At 39.5% G+C, this 18535-nt stretch overlaps 2 long non-coding RNA genes across 5 annotated transcripts in view; both read left to right on the top strand.

Moving 5' to 3' along the window:
• Positions 1-8331, top strand: part of LOC141380294 (uncharacterized) — a 30979-nt gene extending 22648 nt beyond the window's left edge. For 2 of the 4 annotated variants that reach the window (XR_015522175.1, XR_015522176.1), the window contains exon 6: positions 2195-2617. This is a non-coding gene — a long non-coding RNA (uncharacterized LOC141380294). Of the gene's footprint in view, positions 1-2194; positions 2618-6985 lie in introns of those variants that run through there. The other 2 variants (XR_015522173.1, XR_015522172.1) reach the window with 2 other exon arrangements.
• Positions 8332-13095: 4764 nt separating this feature from the next.
• On the top strand, positions 13096-18024 carry LOC147838540 (uncharacterized). Its single transcript, XR_015522144.1, has 2 exons — positions 13096-13363; positions 16273-18024. It is a non-coding gene; the product is annotated as an uncharacterized LOC147838540 (long non-coding RNA).
• The last annotated feature ends 511 nt before the right edge of the window (positions 18025-18535 follow it).

The following is an 18535-nucleotide window of genomic DNA, read 5'->3' as shown; positions in this document are numbered from 1 at the left end:
TTTAATTTTTTAAATGAACTTTCCCACTGTAACCAGTTTGTCCCGTTAGCTCGTCATGTAGGTTGACAGACTTGAGACGCAGAGAGAAGTTGATCATGATGACAGGGTTCGATTCCAGTAAAGTACAGTTCCAGAAAACATGTAAGACAAAAACAAAATCCAAAAAATAAAATAAACTAGTAAATAACAGTTTGAGAATATGGTGAAATTTGAAAATGTGGTAAATCAGACGAGGGCTTTTCTTTTTCTAGATTGCTTTTGAAATTGTTGGTTGGGTTTAGGGAAGTGGGTGGGTGGGTCAATCAATAAAATTGGTTCAATTAGGCAAGTAGGAAGGTGGGTCAGTTGATTGGTCGGTCAGTCAGTCAGTCAACAGCGGCCCCTGGTGTTTTTATGTGAGAAAAGCATGTGCGAATGGCACTCGCAAGAGAATTTTGTGATCTGAACAAGCGTACACAGTGACCTCTCGTGGATTTGCAAAAACTGCAGAAATATGTACCTCCTTGGATGTATTCCGCGGGCTTCAGTAATGTATATAAGGGTACGTTTTCAGGATGAGCCTGATTGACTTGATCACAGGACTACACATCTTGCCTTGAATCAGCAGTTCTTGTTGCTTGTTGATTTGTTTTTAAGCAAAATTTTGGCAACTGAGCTGACAAATATGTCTTTATGCCAAACCATGGTTGTTTCTCAATTCCAAGAATGCAGAGAACGGACTTAGGTTCTTGTGAAGACCGGTCTTGCCACTTCACCTTGGAAGAACAAAATCGGGAGACCATGAGAACAGAGAATGTGTCCTGTGAGATCAGCAAATACAGCGATTTATTTTTTTTCACAATATATACTATGCATAAAGACCTTACAGATATATGTTGCACAATACAAATAAAACAGATTTTAATACAAATTTTATCAAATAAACACTCTTAATGTGAATATTCCATTATTAAGATTTTCATCGTGTTTACTTTCACCGTTTCTTTTAGGGAAACTCCTAAGGTAAATAAGTTATTTCTCTGAACTTTAATAGTAAATCTATATAAAATGCTGCGCTTTCCACCTCCAATCGCAATGATTTCTGCGACTTCACGAGCGAGTTCGGTGCTCAAGCTTGCATCGTTGCATACTCGATATCAAGAACACGTAGGGGAATATTCACACATCCTCCATTTTTGTGGTCTTGAGTATTGGAACTGAACTTTAGCAGCTGATGATGCCGTAACACGAGGACGCAAGATCACTGAAGAATGCATATTGAGAAACAGCCCATGTGTCCATCTTGTGATGGCTACTTCCAGCAGGATAACACACCATAGCAGAAAGCTCAAACCATCTCAAACTGGTTTCTTAAACAGTATGTTCACTATACTCAAATATACTCTATCATCACTAGATTTGAATTTAATAGAGCACATTTAGGATATGCTGGAACACATCATGAATGTGCCGCCAATAAATCTCAGTTACAATAAATGTCAATATAAACAAGTTTTCAGCACCTTGTTAAATTAGTGCCACATTCAATTATGGCAGTTCTGAAGGCTGCTCTATCAAGGAATATCAGAAAATATAGCCAGTAAGTATTTTGACCTTATTAATCTTATCCGAATAGGTGCAGTCATTAAAACATCAATTGGCTTCAGACTTCCAGTCTCATTCACTTAGATTGATGTTTAGACATAAAAAAACCGCTTGATGATGATGCTGGTTTATATATATATATATATATATATATATATATATATATATATATATATATATATATATATATATATATATATATATATATACTTTATATATCACTTTGTGTTGTTATAAACACACTTGTTTGTAGAGCAAGAAGTTTGCCAGTTGTCTGCCATTTGTTTTTCCATTTAGTTTTTACAATAGGCCATTGATTTAGAAGTTCTAAAACAATTACACAAAAGTGTGAACTTCGCATTGCGTAATAAGGTCAATACATTTGTCAACATTTGAGTCAGATAATAAACTCAATCAAATCTTGACTACTATGCTGCCAATGCTACACTCACATATTGCAAGGACAAGGTATGCGAAGCAGGTTTTGCTATCGAGAGCGTCCTTTAACTAGACAAGTTCAAAACTAGCAGGTCCAAGTTGGCCACTTCAGCAGGAGTTCCTCAAACTGCTATTTTGCACAGATGCTTCTCTTTTTACCCTCAACTATTAGGTGGGCTTTCCTGAGGGAGTCAGAAGCCAGGTTTCATCCACGCTGCCAACTCAAACACTGAAACTGCATACAGTGTAGTTTACGCTACAGTGCTCGCCGTCATCGGAGCGTGGAGGAGCGGAGAAAGGAATAGAGCCGAACTTTGTCTCAAGAGAGAGGATTTAGCGTGAGCTCAAATCAACGATATGGTTTCTGCCAGCTATAGACTGAAGAAAAGGTCCATCCGTCCACTCTGGAGAGCCAGGAGCTCTCAGGTCTCCACTGTCAACATTTAATCCCCTTGTACGAGTTTGTCAGAACCCGCTGTTTTAACTGGCATCACTCAGAGACGGACCAAAAACACTGTTCTGACACGTATGTCGACTGGGACATAAAACATAAGAAATGCAGCATGATTAAAGTCTCATATGTGTGATTTACTGTAAATGAGAGTGGGATCATGTGCTGATTGTCAGTTGGTGAATGTTTAGTTTTCCAATGTGTCGTGTACAGGAAGAGCCGCATGTGCTCAAGGAAGCAATAATGTATTTATAGTGATGGTCATGGTTGCGAGTGATAATTACAATGTCCTTTGAGAGCTTTAGCTGGAAAATATCATTTGAGGAAACTATTTATAAAAACTAAATATTCATGGCTGCTTTATATTCTGGTCTTTATATTCTGATCAGTATATCAATTTATCATGCAATATATGTTTTCAAGTTATGATGCCAATGTCTTATTATTAAATTATTAAAATTATTATAATTATTGTAAATATTTTAAAAGAATAAAATAGTCTGTGTTCTGGGGCAACACTGTGGCTCAATGGCAACTGTCGCCTCACAGCTGTTTGGAGTATGCATGTTCTCCCTGTGTTGGCGTAGGTTTCCTTCAGTTGCTCCGGTTTCCCCCACAGTCTAAAAACATGCTCTATAATTGAATTGGATTAACTAAATTGCGGCTGGGTTGCTGCTGGAAGGGCATCCAGTGTGTAAAGGCCAGTGCACACCGGGACGCTTTTTGCTCGCATTTTCAGTTGATGTTTAACGCCTCGTGACTAAATAAAAGTCGTCAATGTGATCGTGTACACCAACGCGCAAAACGACAGGCACAAAAGCATCCTTTTTAAAAAAATACGCCTCATGCTCGTTTTTTTATTTTTTTATTTTTGACGCGCCGTGTCAAAACTTTTTTCACCAATCAGGTTGGCACTTTTGTTAACGTGCACGGAGCTGCTGTAGTTACAGTAAACAGCACTTTGCAGGCGCTCAATGCAAAACTGTCAATGCGACGCATATTGAAGGAGATGCTCAGAGGCGATATGAACATGGAGCTGCTTATTGCTCTGGTGAACACTAATCATTTCTTCATCGCTAGAGCTGGAGCTGCTGGTTGAACCATCCATGCTTGTTTAAGTCACCAGTAACTTTAACAAGAGTGTGAACTTCCTCTCTTCCTCTTCTGTGTTATAATCGGGGTGTCAGAAGCTTAAAGTTGTGTAGCGCCATCTAATGTCAAGGAGTGATTTAGCATAAACTTCTGCTCGATGCCAGTGAAAATCGTTTGGGGTTTGAATCTGGAAAAACGTCTCATAAAACACTGATGATAAACACAAACGAAAAGCATCCCGGTGAAACATTCGGTTTCGGTGACCCCTGATACTGTAAATATTCAGGACTCGCAGGTTCTCTGCTTGGCCCCTAATGACTGAATAAAAAATTATCTATTGTAAATGTAATCTGTTATGTTGTTATTTTGGCATTACATATAATGAATGTCATGAATAATATTATATATATATATATATATATATATATATATATATATATATATATATATATATATATATATATATATATATATTAGGGATGTAACGGTATCAGAATTTCACGGTACGGTTATACCTCGGTATGAATGGCACGGTACGGTATTTATTTATTGAATCATTTACAGGAAAAACAAAACTAATGAAAATACCCCAAAAAAAGTGCCAAAAGTGTCAATGACATACAAATTAGCCACCTATCTGTAAGCTTTGAAACAGGAACTTCAATTTTTCAATTGTAATAACAAAAAATTATTAAACCATGTAAAAAAATAAAGTTTCAATTTAGTATTGTTGAAAACTCATCACATTCAACATTTAATCACTCACTCACTCACTTAGATAGAGATGGGTTTTAAGGAAAATTATCATATAACTATAATCTGGTAAAAGATGGTATCTCTGGGCATTTACAATGTCCCCTGCAACATAAAAAAAAACTCTCATTTGGGACTGATGTTTCTGGGACAGAGATATGACTTGGCCCAGGATGACAGCAGTGGGTAACGTTGTGCATTGTCTTTCCACCACTTGAGAGGACAAGCCATAAGTGAGATAGAGGTCTCTTTGCGGTACAAGTCAATGTCTGCATCAATCTGAACAGTGTGCTTTGTTTCTGCAGTCCCCATGACTGTTTTTAGTCGTATTCCCCAACTTGCAGGCACGTGCACACATAGGGCTCTGTTATGTTGTTATTTTGGCATTACATATAATGTAATATACCCAGAATACCCTGGCAACCTCCGAGTATGTCAGAGTAACCAAAACCTTAGAATTATCAGCCACATAGCAACACCCTGACAACCAACCAGAACTCCAAAGCATCCAAACAACATAGTAAAAAAAAAAAAAAACACTCAATGCCATACAAACCACTCAGAACTCGCTTGTAACACATGGCAACCACACAGAATGCCAAAGCAACCAAACAACATAATATAAATCATTCATAACAGCCTGAAAACATCCTGGCAACCACTCAAAATCCAAAAGAATCTAAACAACCTTGGAAATCTCATAGCAACAACCCCATTCACACGGGGCGTCAGCATAAACGCTTCCCATTCATTTTGAATAGGTGACATCAGGAGTTGCCGAACTACATTGTGGATCCGTAACCAGCTTCAGAGACGTTGCTCGTTGTGGAAGTTGGGACTAGCTCAACTTTTCAAGCGCCGACGGAAGCGTCAGCCAATCAGATTGCTGTATGCAAATACACCAGCTAGACAGTGGCCTATTGCTGACTGAATTTCATTGGCTGACGCTGCTTTGAAGATCGCATCAACCCCAACTTCAGACACACCCTCTGTGAAGTGTAGACGCTGAAGCCCCGTGTGAATGGGGCGTCTGTATGTCCTAGCAGCCAAAGACCTTAGCATTATCAGCCCCATAGCAACACCCTGACAACCACCCAGAACTCGAAAGCAACCAAACAACACATTAAAAAACACTTGATGCCTTACAAGTCACTCAGAACACCCTAGCAACACACTGACAACCACACAGAATGTCAAAACAACATACTAAACATCACTCAAAACAGCCTGGAAACACCCTGGCAACAACCCAGAATCCAAAAGAATCCAAACAACCTTGAAAACCTCACAGCAACAACCTGTAATCTCCTCAAAATGCCAAAGATACTCAGAACACCCTGGCAACCTTCAAGTATGCCAGAGTAGGTAACAACCTTAGCCCATAGCAACACCCTGAATGAACTCCAAAGCAACCAAACAACATATTAAAAAAAAAAAATCACTCAATGCCCTACAGAGCACTGTATATTTATAACACCTTAGCAACACACTGGCAACCAGACAGAAACCCAAAGCAACCAAACAACATATAAAAACTCCCAAAACACCAGAGCAATCAAAAAGCATAATAAAAAACTAAACATATATTCAAAACCTGTCTTGTATCAGTAATGTTTATTTTAAGTAGCAATATTTTTAACTAGATCTTCATTGTCATAGACACGCAACTGTCACTGTTGACTTGCAAGAAAGGGAAAAGTCGAGAGTTCAGCTTTCCACACCCCAAACTCTCAATCTTCTCACAAAGAGAAAAGTCAAGAGGTGGAATGAATGCTGAACTTGAGTCAGAGCCATGAATCCATAAGCCAGACTCTTGACAATCACTCCTGGATGGATCTCAAAGCTGTCGCACCATGTAAGAGACGAAACCCATGCAAACAAATCCACAGCAAGACAGATATTCCCGAGACTTGAGCCTCAAAAAGCTCAAAGGTTTAAATGCGAACAGACGGTATGCTTTGTAGGCCTACGGTTTTCAATTGAATTTCCTTCTGAAGGAGTGTTTCTCAGGCCCTCAGCGAACACATATGTCTACCAGCATCTCAATTTACATGTTATTTAGCAAATCTGCAACACTAAAACTGTCTACTGTAAAGTGACATCAGGTTAGATCATCTATAAGGTGTTTCCTGAGTCCTGTTTGCATTTCACAGAGCATCTTTTGATCAAAACAAAGTCCCCTCCAGACTGTATAGCGGAAACCACTAGAGATACTGTCAGTGTTCATTGTCTCTGATGTACAATAAGAAAACTGGCTGCACAGTGTGTGTGTCTGTGAGTGTGTGCGAGTGTGTGTGTGTGTGTGTGTGTGTGTGTGTGTGTGTGTGTGTGTGTGTGTGTGTGTGTGTGTGCTAGCTTACTACATGATTTACTATGAAAGCTAGCCAAAACTCCTATATTAATGTCAAAGTGTAATAAAAAAAAAATGAAGTTTTCAAAGGGGATGCCAAGGACACCCAAATATTATAACCCCCTTCTGAGGAAACCCCTTCATAAAATATAGAGACATTTATATGTTTTCATGTAGAGTATAAAGAGCCATTTGAGCTACAATAGTGTAATATTTTTGTAAAGCAACTTTATAGTAAGTCATTAAAATATTATCTGGAAAATATTGAGTTAATGAAAGTTTGTGAAAACATTTCAGTTTTAAATTCTTTTGTACAGGCTCATTTATTCATTCGTTGGACTGTGGGGGAAACCGGAGCACCCGGAGAAAACCCATGTGAACACGAGGAGAACATGCAAACTATACACAGAAACACCAACTGACCCAGCTGAAGCTCGAAGCAGCGACCTACTTGTTTTGAGGTGACAGCGCTAACACCTGAGCCATCGTGCTTGCCCTTTGTACAGACTCTTTCAATTTAAACAGATTTCTAATGTAGGACATCCCATAAAAACACATAGCAACTGCCTGACAACAGTCCAAAAAATGCTTGCCTCCATACATCAACTTGATCAGAACAACTTGGCGATCACATAAAAAAATCCCTGGCAACCACATACCATGTTGATTAACACCCATAATATCCTAGAAACTACATAAAATGATGTGAAACATAATAAATAAATAGAACAAAAAAAATCCATAACAACTAGCCAAGACACCCTAGTAACCACGTAGCAACACCCTGGAAACCTCAAGGACGTGAACACGCTCTTTCCGGCAATCTTATGCTATCACACAGCAAAGCATCCTGGCAAATTACCGGTAATATTACAACTTCTCTTTCAGGAAAATTGGCGCAACAAATTTACCGGTATATTTAAAAAGGGCTTGTTCATACGTACAGACCTTTCTGGAAAATTGCCCATAATAAAGAATACAGAAAGGTCTGTATTGTGTAAAAAGGGCTAATGTCAAAACAATCTATGTTCATATGGATCTACACAAAAAAATAAATGTGGTATTATGTATTGTATGCCAGGCCAGTATGTGGCAATGACAATTTACAAATAAACACTACACACCTGCACACATACTGTACAGTCCTGAGACATAGGTTTAGAGTTGACAAAGCCAAACACATCCACCCTGGTTAGTTTTAGGTTCACCGGATTCAAACTTGTACTGAGAGTGTTGCATATAAGTTGATATTTATTACTTTACTCAAAGCTGATCTTTAGGTTTGGGTTTGATATCTCAAACTCAGAATAAAACCTAAGGGGTATTGCACAAAAGTGGAATCAAGAAAGTCAGGATAATGGAAAAGCGTGGCTTGACCTAGTTTAATCAAGTCCTCCTGGCTTAGTCCGTTGCACGTTTGCTGATCCAGCATGAGAAAGAGTTGCTATGTCAAGCCCAGTGTAGATAGCCAGGATAAGTTGTTAAAAGACCACAGAATCAATGATGCAAGTACGGATAAAACCTGATGTGAACCACTGGGAAACCTGTTGAAAAACTCCCCTCTCGCCCACCAATCTGACACCTCCCATTACTTTCATTCAGAGAATTAACAGAAACATATGAGGTGAGACGTATTAACAAATTAAATCGTTCACTTTGTCTTAAATATGACCCGTGGATATTCATGCTAGGGAGAATCATTTAGCTTAATTTAGCCTGCTTTTTTCATGGAGTCAAGGCTAAATTCATCCTGGATAGCCACAAAATCCCAGCTTAATCCATCTTCTTACTTTTGTGCAGTGCCACTCTGCTCTGGTGCAAGTTAGGGGGTTGTGTAAGTTACAATCAGTGTTGGGGGTAATGCATTATAAGTAACACTCGTTGTGTATTAATATTACATTTTCAAAGTAGCAAGTACAGTAACGCATTACTATTAAATATAAGTAATCATTTTTTAGTTACTTTTTAAAAAATGCAATACAGGTTACATTTTACCTTGCTTAATTGGCTTTTACAAAATATATTACGGAATAAAAATTACCTCATGAAGCGACCCAATGGCACAGTAGGTAGTGCTGTTGGCTCACAGCAAGAAAGTCACTGGTTCAAGCCTCGGCTGGGTTAGTTGGCCTTTCTGTGTGGAGTTTGCATGTCCCCCTTCGTTCACGTGGGTTTCCTCCGGGTGCTCCGGCTTTCCCCACAGCCCAAAGACATGTGGTATAGGTGAATTGGGTAGGTTAAATTGTCCGTAGAGTATGAGTGTGAATGAGTGTGTGTGGATGTTTCCCAGAGATGGGTTGCGACAGGAAGGGCATCCCCTGTGTAAAAATGTGCTGGATAAGTTGGTGGTTCATTCTGCTGTGGCGACCCGGATTAATAAAGGGACTAGCTGAAAAAAAATTAATGAAAGAAAAATTTCCTTAGTCACTTCGAATCACGCACTCATTGAGAGAGCATGCTGCGAGGGAACAGACAGTCAGCTTGCACTCGTCGCCATCATCATCAGGTCTCTTTTTTCACAGCAGATGAGTCAGTGTACTGTTCTAGTAACTGGATAGCTCAGGATATTGGTTAATTTCGGTTCAGAACAGGTATCCGGTATGTTAGTACTAAAGACGCAACGTTCAATTTAATGAACTGGTTCGAACAGTTCACTTAGAAGATCTGGTTAAAAACATTTGATTCATTCACAAATTACCCGTCACTACTTGACAGTCATGACAGTCAGAAACAGTGGCAGGCCAGAGACTTTGACATGGATTCTTGTTATTTTGACCTCATCGAGGAAAAAGAAGTGGATTGTCATTAAGTGTAGAATATGTGTACAACTCTTGACAACTGCAAAAAACATGACACCAGAAAAAAAAATGGATGCGAAGCACTACACCTCCAGCTAAACAACAAATGATTGACATCAATTTACGTTCTCAAGGTAGAACAATTAATTTGACTAAATAATAATAAAAATAGGTTACTGCTTTCATTGTTGAGAAGGTGTAGCTGTCTACTGTAGAAGCGACTACGTTTTGTAATATAGTAAGATTTTTTTCTTTTTTGGGAAACAATTTACGCAATTGTTAAGGCCACTTGAAGAAATGCATTCAATGTATAAAGGCCCGTGCACACCGAGACGTTTTTTGCTCGCGTTTTCTGTCTACGTTTAATGCCTTGTGACTAAACAAAGGGCGTCAATGTGATCATGCACACCAACGCGCAAAACGCCAGATGCAAGAGCGTCATTTTTAAAAAAAACGCCTCATGCTCGTTTTTTTTTGTTTTGATGCGCTGCGTCAAAACCTTCTCCATCAATCAGATTGGCACTTTTGTTCACGTGCACGGAGCTGCTGAAGTTACAGTTAACAGCACTTGGAGGCGCTCAAGAGCAAAACTGTGATTGCGAGGAACATTAAAGAAGATGCCTAGAAGCGATATGAACGTTTAGCTGCTTAATCGCTCTTGTGAACACTTTTCACTTTCAATTTACTTAACTAATAACACAAAAACATACATAAGTAGCGACACATTACATTAATCTATCATTTATATGTATATACAGCATGTATAGCTCCGGGCTCAGAAAGTTCTTAAAATAAAATTTTTTCCCATTTTTTAAAAGGCTAATGAAGGTGTAGGTTATATAGGTGGATTTTAAATGCAGAGCCAGGTAAGAAAAAATAACGCAAAAGTAGGACAAAAGTAACAGAACGCATTAGTTTCCATAAAAAAGTAACTTAACACAATTAGTTACTCTTTTGTGTGGAGTAACTCAATACTGTAATGCACTACTTTTAAAAGCAACTTTCCCCAAAACTGCTGACCATGGTCACAATAACCAACTCATCTTTTTGAGCCCCAAAACTCTGAGTTTGCTCAAATTTTACGAGAACTTACCAGGGTAAAAATCCAAACCGACTTTGTGCAATAGACATCTGTGGTCCACCATTGTTGTCAAGCTCATACATGACGCGCATGCTCATGACATCACCGTTCTATAAACATGCCATTGTATAAACAATCTCACAGTTCAGAAATAATTGTCTGAGGCAATCGTTATGTCATTAGATCTAGGTGAACTTCCCCCTACATGTAAGATGTTTACGTGTTAGCGAGAACGTTAGCAGTCAGAGGAGAAATGCCTTCAGAGATGTATAGATGTGGCGGACAGAAGCTGTATTGTATGCGCTGCATGTGGAGTTGCGTAAAACAGATCTCTGCCTGCTCACCCTCATCTCATACCACCCAGATCACTGCATACGGACACGGCTGAGCGACCGCCAGCACTCCCATAATCCTCTCTGCTCCCTGATACTCAACAGAAAGCATGTTTTGTGACTCATATTTACCATGGTAACATTTATAAAGCCGTTCTGCGGGTTTTGCCAAAGCTACTGTAGAGCTAGCACAGCTTGTCCTTCTCAGTGCTAATGTGCTAGCCAACATAAACAAATCTTTGGCCTACAATTAGGAAATATATTCCCTTTGTCCAGCTGCTACACCCACAATTCTACTGGGTTCACCACACCCTAAGATGAATAAAGATGTCCAAACAAAAAACGATCGATTAGATTTCAGATTTGATGCTAATGGTTAGTGAAGTTGGAACACGTTTACTTACTTGCGCGCTACATGACGTTTGGGAAATTTCTATGATATGAGGGGAGGCTAAATCAGTCACAAATCCCTGGAAACATACCAAAACAAATGAGTATATAACCGATTATGACTTTGTTTATATCTCTGCTATAGTTACAAGACATGCCCATTACTGCTGATTGGCTTCCAGCGTTTGTTTGGTTTTTATTCAGTCCAGTAGTGTTGTTAAAAGTGTTGTTTGTTGCACCTTTAACTACTTACAGTAGAAACTATTCCACTCTCAAAATCCTCTTTTCAAAATATACTGAAACAATAGACAAGAAAGGACATTTTGTGGCACAGATTTACCTCAGATGTACCACGCTTATAGCAACAAAAGTACATCTGCAAGTTAGCCAAAGTTACTGTAGGGCTAGCAGAGCATTTCTTCTAAATGCTACCTGGTAAGCCAACATAAACAAACTTTTGTCTTACAATTAAACAGTAATTGGAAACATCTTTTACTTTGTTTGGCTGCTTCTACACCACAATTCCATTAGGTTAACAACATGCTTTAATTGATAAATGTTAGCAAGATGTTTAAAAATCAAGACTATTAATAAGACATCCGCTCTGCGATGCAAAAATCAGCTGCAAACCCCAGAACACCAAGGCCTCCTTCTTGTTTGGAAACAAATCAGATCCAGTGCTCAGCATAATTGAGTACACCCCATTTTGAAAATGGATATTTGCACCCATTTCTCTGTGAATATAGTTAATCTATTTTGCTGCATTTAAACAAAACAGATTTATTAAACAGATTCATTCATTCATTTTCTTTTCGGCTTAGTCCCTTTATCAGTCCGGGGTCGCCACAGTGTAATGAAACTTTTCCAGCACGTTTAACACAGCAGATGCCCTTCCAGCTGCCACCCATCTCTGAGAAACATCCACACAAACTCATTCACACTAATAAACTACGGACAGTTAAGCCTACCCAATTCACCTGTGCGCAATGTCTTTGGACTGTGGGGGAAACCGGAGCACCCGGAGGAAACCCAACTTGACATGCATTTTGAGCTACTGGATTTTTTTTTTTTTTTACTTTTCATGAGTATTCAATAAAGGGATTACCAAATAAAATAATTGGAAAAAATAACCTGCCTTTAAGCATGCACAGTCTTTCAGATGGTATAACAAGTGTAAACAAATGAGTCAGATATGGGTTACCATTGAGGAATGTGTAAACAGATGAAAAAAAAATCTGAAGGATCAGAAGATTTGCAGGTTAAACGAGCCCCAAATCATCAAGGTTTAGTTGCACTGCATCACTCCCATAATCCTCTCTGTTCTTTGATACTGCATGTAGAATACAAGAAGACACATTTTACAGCACAGTTGCCTCAAATTTACCATGCTAGTAAATAAAAAAGTCCTTCTGCAGGTTTGCCAAATTACTGTATTCCTAGAACAGTGTATTTTCTCCATGCTAGCATGCTAGCCAACAAAAGCAAACATTTGTCCTACAATTAAACAGTCATTTGGACACGTTTTCTCTTGTTTATCTACATCCAGACAATAAATCCATTTGGTTTACCACAGGTTGAAAGTAAAAAATGTTAGAAAGTTTTAGTTAAAACAAAGCTATCAATTCAATGTCAACTTTGATGCTAATTGCTATTGAAGCTAGGTAAATTGATGACAATTATATTCTGTCTATTTATATACTAAATAGATGACATTTTGAAACTTTGTGAGTGAAAGAAATATCCATGTAGTCACTCTCCAAATATTCTGTTTTGTAACTGTGTCTTATCTTATTGTAAGTTGTCCCTGTACTAGGCGCCTTGACGTTGCGCCTTGACATTCTTGAGCACTGGATAAAATTGTTCTGCCTAACTGAGCTGAATATTTGCACGTATTCATAACCCATGTAACCCTGAGTATGATGTATAAAAGCTGGGAATACCCCAGTCTTCTTTAGAAGAGAGCAATAAACTGTTGGATTCACATCTCTCAGTTGTTGTTGCCTTCCTGGAGCTCCAGCTTACTGAGGAAACACACAGACGATCTGCAATTTATCCCAACAACTTGGTGACCCCCGACGTGATGAAGCTGATCAGGTAAGACATGAATTTGGTTTTGACTACCTGATTAGTTTCATCACTGAACTGAGTGTTCAGGAAGCTGGCAAGACATGAATTTGGTTTGACTGCCTGATAAGCTTCATTACTGAACTGAGTAATCCTTGGCTGGGATTTTCCCTGAAAAGCCAAGAAGAGCGCGCTATACAAAAGTAAAACGATCATTCTGTGTGTTTTCTAGTAAGTATTTACTAACATGGGTGGTTCATACCCCAAGCCTGAGATAGGGGAAGGCCCTAAAGATTGGATGTATCGATGTGGGTGGGGATATTACACTAATCTATGGTTAGATAATCTAGCAGGGTGGACTGAGGCACAAGCGATGCGTCCCTACCCTAGAGATGGGTCATTTGACCCCCATGTGCTAAAACGGGCTCACAAATTAATTTATGAAAGTGAAGGAGATCCCGAATGGGACCATGATTATATGAAAAAGGGTTATGAAATCTGGATGAAGATGATGAGTGTGTGGAATGATAAACAAATTATTAACCTACCAAAAGAGGTAAAGAAATTAATTCCGAAGCCTCTTAAAGGATCAGCATCAAAGATTGAGGTAAAAAGAAAGGAGACACCCAAAGTGCCTCCAGCCCCTGTTGTTACTGTTCCCTCAGTTACAGTTACTGTTCCTACTCCTACCCTCTCCTCCCCCATTCCTGATGAGGGGCAAGGAAAGGCACATCAGAGGATGCCTCTGTATCCTGTACAAGAATTAGAGGGGCTTCGCACAGAGAAACCAGACCAAGGGGATAATCAGGCTTTCCTATGGGTCTCAAAGAAAGGGGGACATGCCGAAGTAACCCCTCCCTCCGCAACACTGCTCAAGGATGTCATTTCACTGCTTCCTGATATGAGCAGGCCAGTAGAATTTGTAGAAACTATGATACGTGTCTCTAGAAATGCACAGCTTACAGGAGCTGATTATAAATTTATTTGATGAACAAAATGGGGTCTCAATATGATGAGACAGCCCTCATTGATGCTGTTCCTTGCTTGTGCTCTAAAAATGATGAGGTTAAACTACAACCCCAGCAAATGATACGTAGAGTAAAAATTAAAGAAGGGGATTATGAGGAACAAGAATACACAAAAGATGTACCGTACTTTTACTGGCGGGATGAACAGGGTGCTATAGATATCCTGAAGCGACAGCTTACTGCTTACCTTGTGGACACTCGTTGTGCTCATAGAGATTTGTCACACGTGACCAGCTGTAAGCAGGAAAAGAAAGAGACAGTTTCTGCCTTCCTCCAGCGTTTTTCCAATGCTTGGATACATCTGGGAGGATTTGATCTCCCTGAAAGGCAACCACAACCACTTTACCACTTAGTTTTTTTCCACTTTTATTAGTAACTGTACTCCAGATGTTCAGAAGATACTTTAATTTCAATTATCTGATCAATCTCAAATGACTCCAGAACAGCTCAAGCAAAGGCTTCGAACGATGACTGGCGATGGTCTGTTCGATCAAACTTTGAATGTCGCCCTCCAACAAATGGGGGGTGCGCAGCCATACCCTCATAACTGATTTAATAATGACTTGCCATCTTCCCTCGCAACTGGCCATTGTTAAAACTCAGGGCCATTCGAAGGAACACACTGATGAAGCCAAAGGAAACGCTCTGGCTGACCGACATGCTATTAGCAGCACAACAGCCTTTGCCTGAGGACTCTATGCACGTTTCCTTGTTGTCTACAACCTCGGCTTCGGGGATGCTCCCTGACATTGATTTGGCTATGTTACAAGCATCAGCCACTGACGAGGATAAGTCCTTCTGGGACGACTTTTCTTCCACGTTTGATGAAAAGATGGGTCTATGGCACGACAAGACAGGTCGCCTATGTCTCCCACATGTGGCACTGTCATTCCTCGTCCACGAATTTCATGGTGTCACTCATCGTGGACGAAGAGGGGTACATGAAACAATGCGATCTTTGTTTTGTGTCCCAAAACTAGAAACCACCATTAATAACATACTTGACAAATGCCTTATATGCGCTCAATATAATGTATCAAAGACTGTGGCACAGCACCAACATTTACCAAGACCAATTACACCTTTTTCTGAATGGCAAGTAGATTTCACGCATATGCCCAAGAGGGGACCGTTTAAGTATCTACTGGTTTGCGTGGATAAATTTTCAAAATGGGTAGAAGCTTTTCCCTGCTCAAGGGAAAATGCAAAGGTGGTAACACAGAAACTGATCTCTGAAATTATACCTAGATATGGGATCCCACAAAGTATCGATTCAGATAAAGGAACACCTTTTACATCAAAGGTAACGCAACAATTGGCAACTGAATTAAATATAAATTGGCGTTTCCACATACCCTATCATCCACAATCATCTGGATTTGTGGAGCGAACTAACAGAACCTTGAAAGGAAAGATAAAGAAGGCCTTAAGACAACACGGTCATAAAGATTGGGTAAAAATTTTACCAATAGTACTAGCAGATTTGAGAATGACACCACAAGCAAATTTGGATTCTTTATCACCATATGAGGTGGTCATGGGAAGACCTTTCCCTATCCCATGGCAAGGGGGAATTATGGGAGTGGGTATTGAGCTTTCTAACCACATATCAGAATTCTCAGCGGCCCTAATTCAGAAACTTAATCAGTATTGGGAAAGGGTAACAAAGAAACACCCTGAAATTCCACTTGAGGCAGCACACCCTTTCCAGATAGGGGACAAGGTGCTAATAAAAGATATAAAACCCCAGAAAGATTTAACTGACCCCAAATACGAAGGGCCAGCTGAGGTTCTGGCTGTTACACGCACTGCTGTATTAACTGATCTTTTTCCACAGTGGATCCATGGCACCAGAGTGAAACCATTGAAGTAAATGTCTATGATATGATATTAATAGTTTTTGTTTTGCAGACTACTTCTACTGATAACCCTACTGGGACTGACACAGGCCCACACTGAAGTACACAACTTATTCTGGCAGTATGCTAACTGGACTGCACGACAGACAACCAATGAGTCATGTGTTGTCTGCCAAGAAGTGTTCTCCTCTGCTGTGACTATATCCTTGAAACCTTTGCCTTTTACATATACTAAACTTGCTTTTTGTACAAATGCTTTGGGAGATATTTATGAGTGGCGCCCCACATGTGTTTCTAACAAAAAAACATGGGAGCCTCTTTGCAAATCAACTAGCAGAAAGAATCATTCTGTTGTAATACCTACACCTAGAACTAAGGGTTTGAATATTTTGTTGACAAAACCCCAGGGGTTCACTTTTTCTTTTTGCTTTAATGAGACAAATGGAGGTAATGTATCCACCTTAAGAGCTAAAGATTGTAATATAGTAATTGGCGAAAGGGATCGATTTTCAGGGGTATATTTACCATGGCGAAAGAATAAAAAATATAGTTCTCTACTAAGTGTTTGTCCACGTTACATCCCAGGCACCTGTGAACTGAACAAACTTAAATGTGCTAATATCACAAATGAGACAGCTGTCACGGCATGTTACAACCTGAACAACACATACTGTCAACGCAGCAACAAAACTTGTGTCCCCACTTGGCCGAGACAGGATGCGGTCCTGGCCGATGACTGGTACTGGTATTGTGGGGGAGAAACCATCTTCAACACTTACCCCACCAATTGGACTGGTCTTTGTACTGTGATCCAATTACAACACATGGTCACTGTCATGCATCTTGCCAGACAATCCAAAAGGGAACGGAGGTCAGTTCCCCAGGACGACGTACCCGACGAACACCGTATGAGATCACACTGGACTAGATTCTGGGAGGCTATGATTCCCAGTTTTGGCGTAGCAGATGCCTTAAAACAGCAAGAGATCATGCATTATAGACTGGCCTCTTTTATAAACAGTACCACGGATGCCATTTCTGGACTAAGAGAGGAGATGAGAGCTCTGAGACTAATGACTATGCAAAACAGACTGGCTCTGGACATGCTCTTAGCGGAAAGGGGCGGGGTCTGCTCCCTGGTCGGAGAGAGCCAATGCTGCACTTACGTTCCCGCGGATGATGAGGATCTTGGACGAGTAGGACAAGCTGTAAAGGCGATGAAAAGGATATCATCACAGGTGTATGAGGATGAGATGAAGGAAAGAAATTTTAATTGGGGATGGGGATTTTTAGAAAGCCTGTTTGGATCATTGGCTCCATATGTCTCAATGGTAGTACCGGTACTTATTATTTTCTTATGTGTATGTATTTTTGGTCCATGTCTTCTGAGATGTTTTATGGAACGAATGTATAGGATGGTTAATGCCTTAGGTAAAGGGTTATAAACATTTAGCTATGAATGGAAATGAGGGTAACCATTTAACAAATAGAGTTTATGAGAATATGGTATGATCCAGGCTCTTGTAAAAACAGAGCCTGGAAGAGGGGATTGAAAGAAATATCCATGTAGTCACTCTCCAAATATTCTGTTTTGTAACTGTGTCTTATCTTATTGTAAGTTGTCCCTGTACTAGGCGCCTTGACGTTGCGCCTTGACATTCTTGAGCACTGGATAAAATTGTTCTGCTTAACTGAGCTGAATATTTGCACGTATTCATAACCCATGTAACCCTGAGTATGATGTATAAAAGCTGGGAATACCCCAGTCTTCTTTAGAAGAGAGCAATAAACTGTTGGATTCACATCTCTCAGTTGTTGTTGCCTTCCTGGAGCTCCAGCTTACTGAGGAAACACACAGACGATCTGCAATTTATCCCAACAGTGAGGTTTTGAAAGTTTTCTAATTCTGTCACACAATTAAACAGTAATTTATAAATACATTTTCTCTAGTTTAGCTGCTTCTAGACCAACAATTCGGGTTGGAAAATAACAAATGCTAGGTAATGGTTTTAAAAACACAAAACTATCAATTAGACCATCAACTTTAGGGTTAATTGCTAATGAAGTCACAAATCTAAAGTATCTGAATCATAAAGCAACTAACTACTGTTTATGTTTTACTCCCATAATTCTCTCTGCTCATTGAAACTAAACAGAGAAATAGAAAACAGCCCAGTTTAACTAACTTAAATTTACCATGCTAACAGTTGTAAAAGTTCTAGGTTTGCCAAGTTAGCGCAATATCTCTTCTGAGTCACAAGCCAGCCAACATAAATAAAAATTTGTCCCACAAATTAACTGTAATTTGTCTATTC

This window comes from Danio rerio, chromosome 22, assembly GCF_052040795.2.
Source record: "Danio rerio strain M-AB ecotype USA chromosome 22, GRCz13ab, whole genome shotgun sequence".
Classification (NCBI taxonomy): domain Eukaryota; kingdom Metazoa; phylum Chordata; class Actinopteri; order Cypriniformes; family Danionidae; genus Danio; species Danio rerio.
Note: the sequence above shows the minus strand (reverse complement) of the source record. Positions and strands in the feature narration are given on the sequence as shown.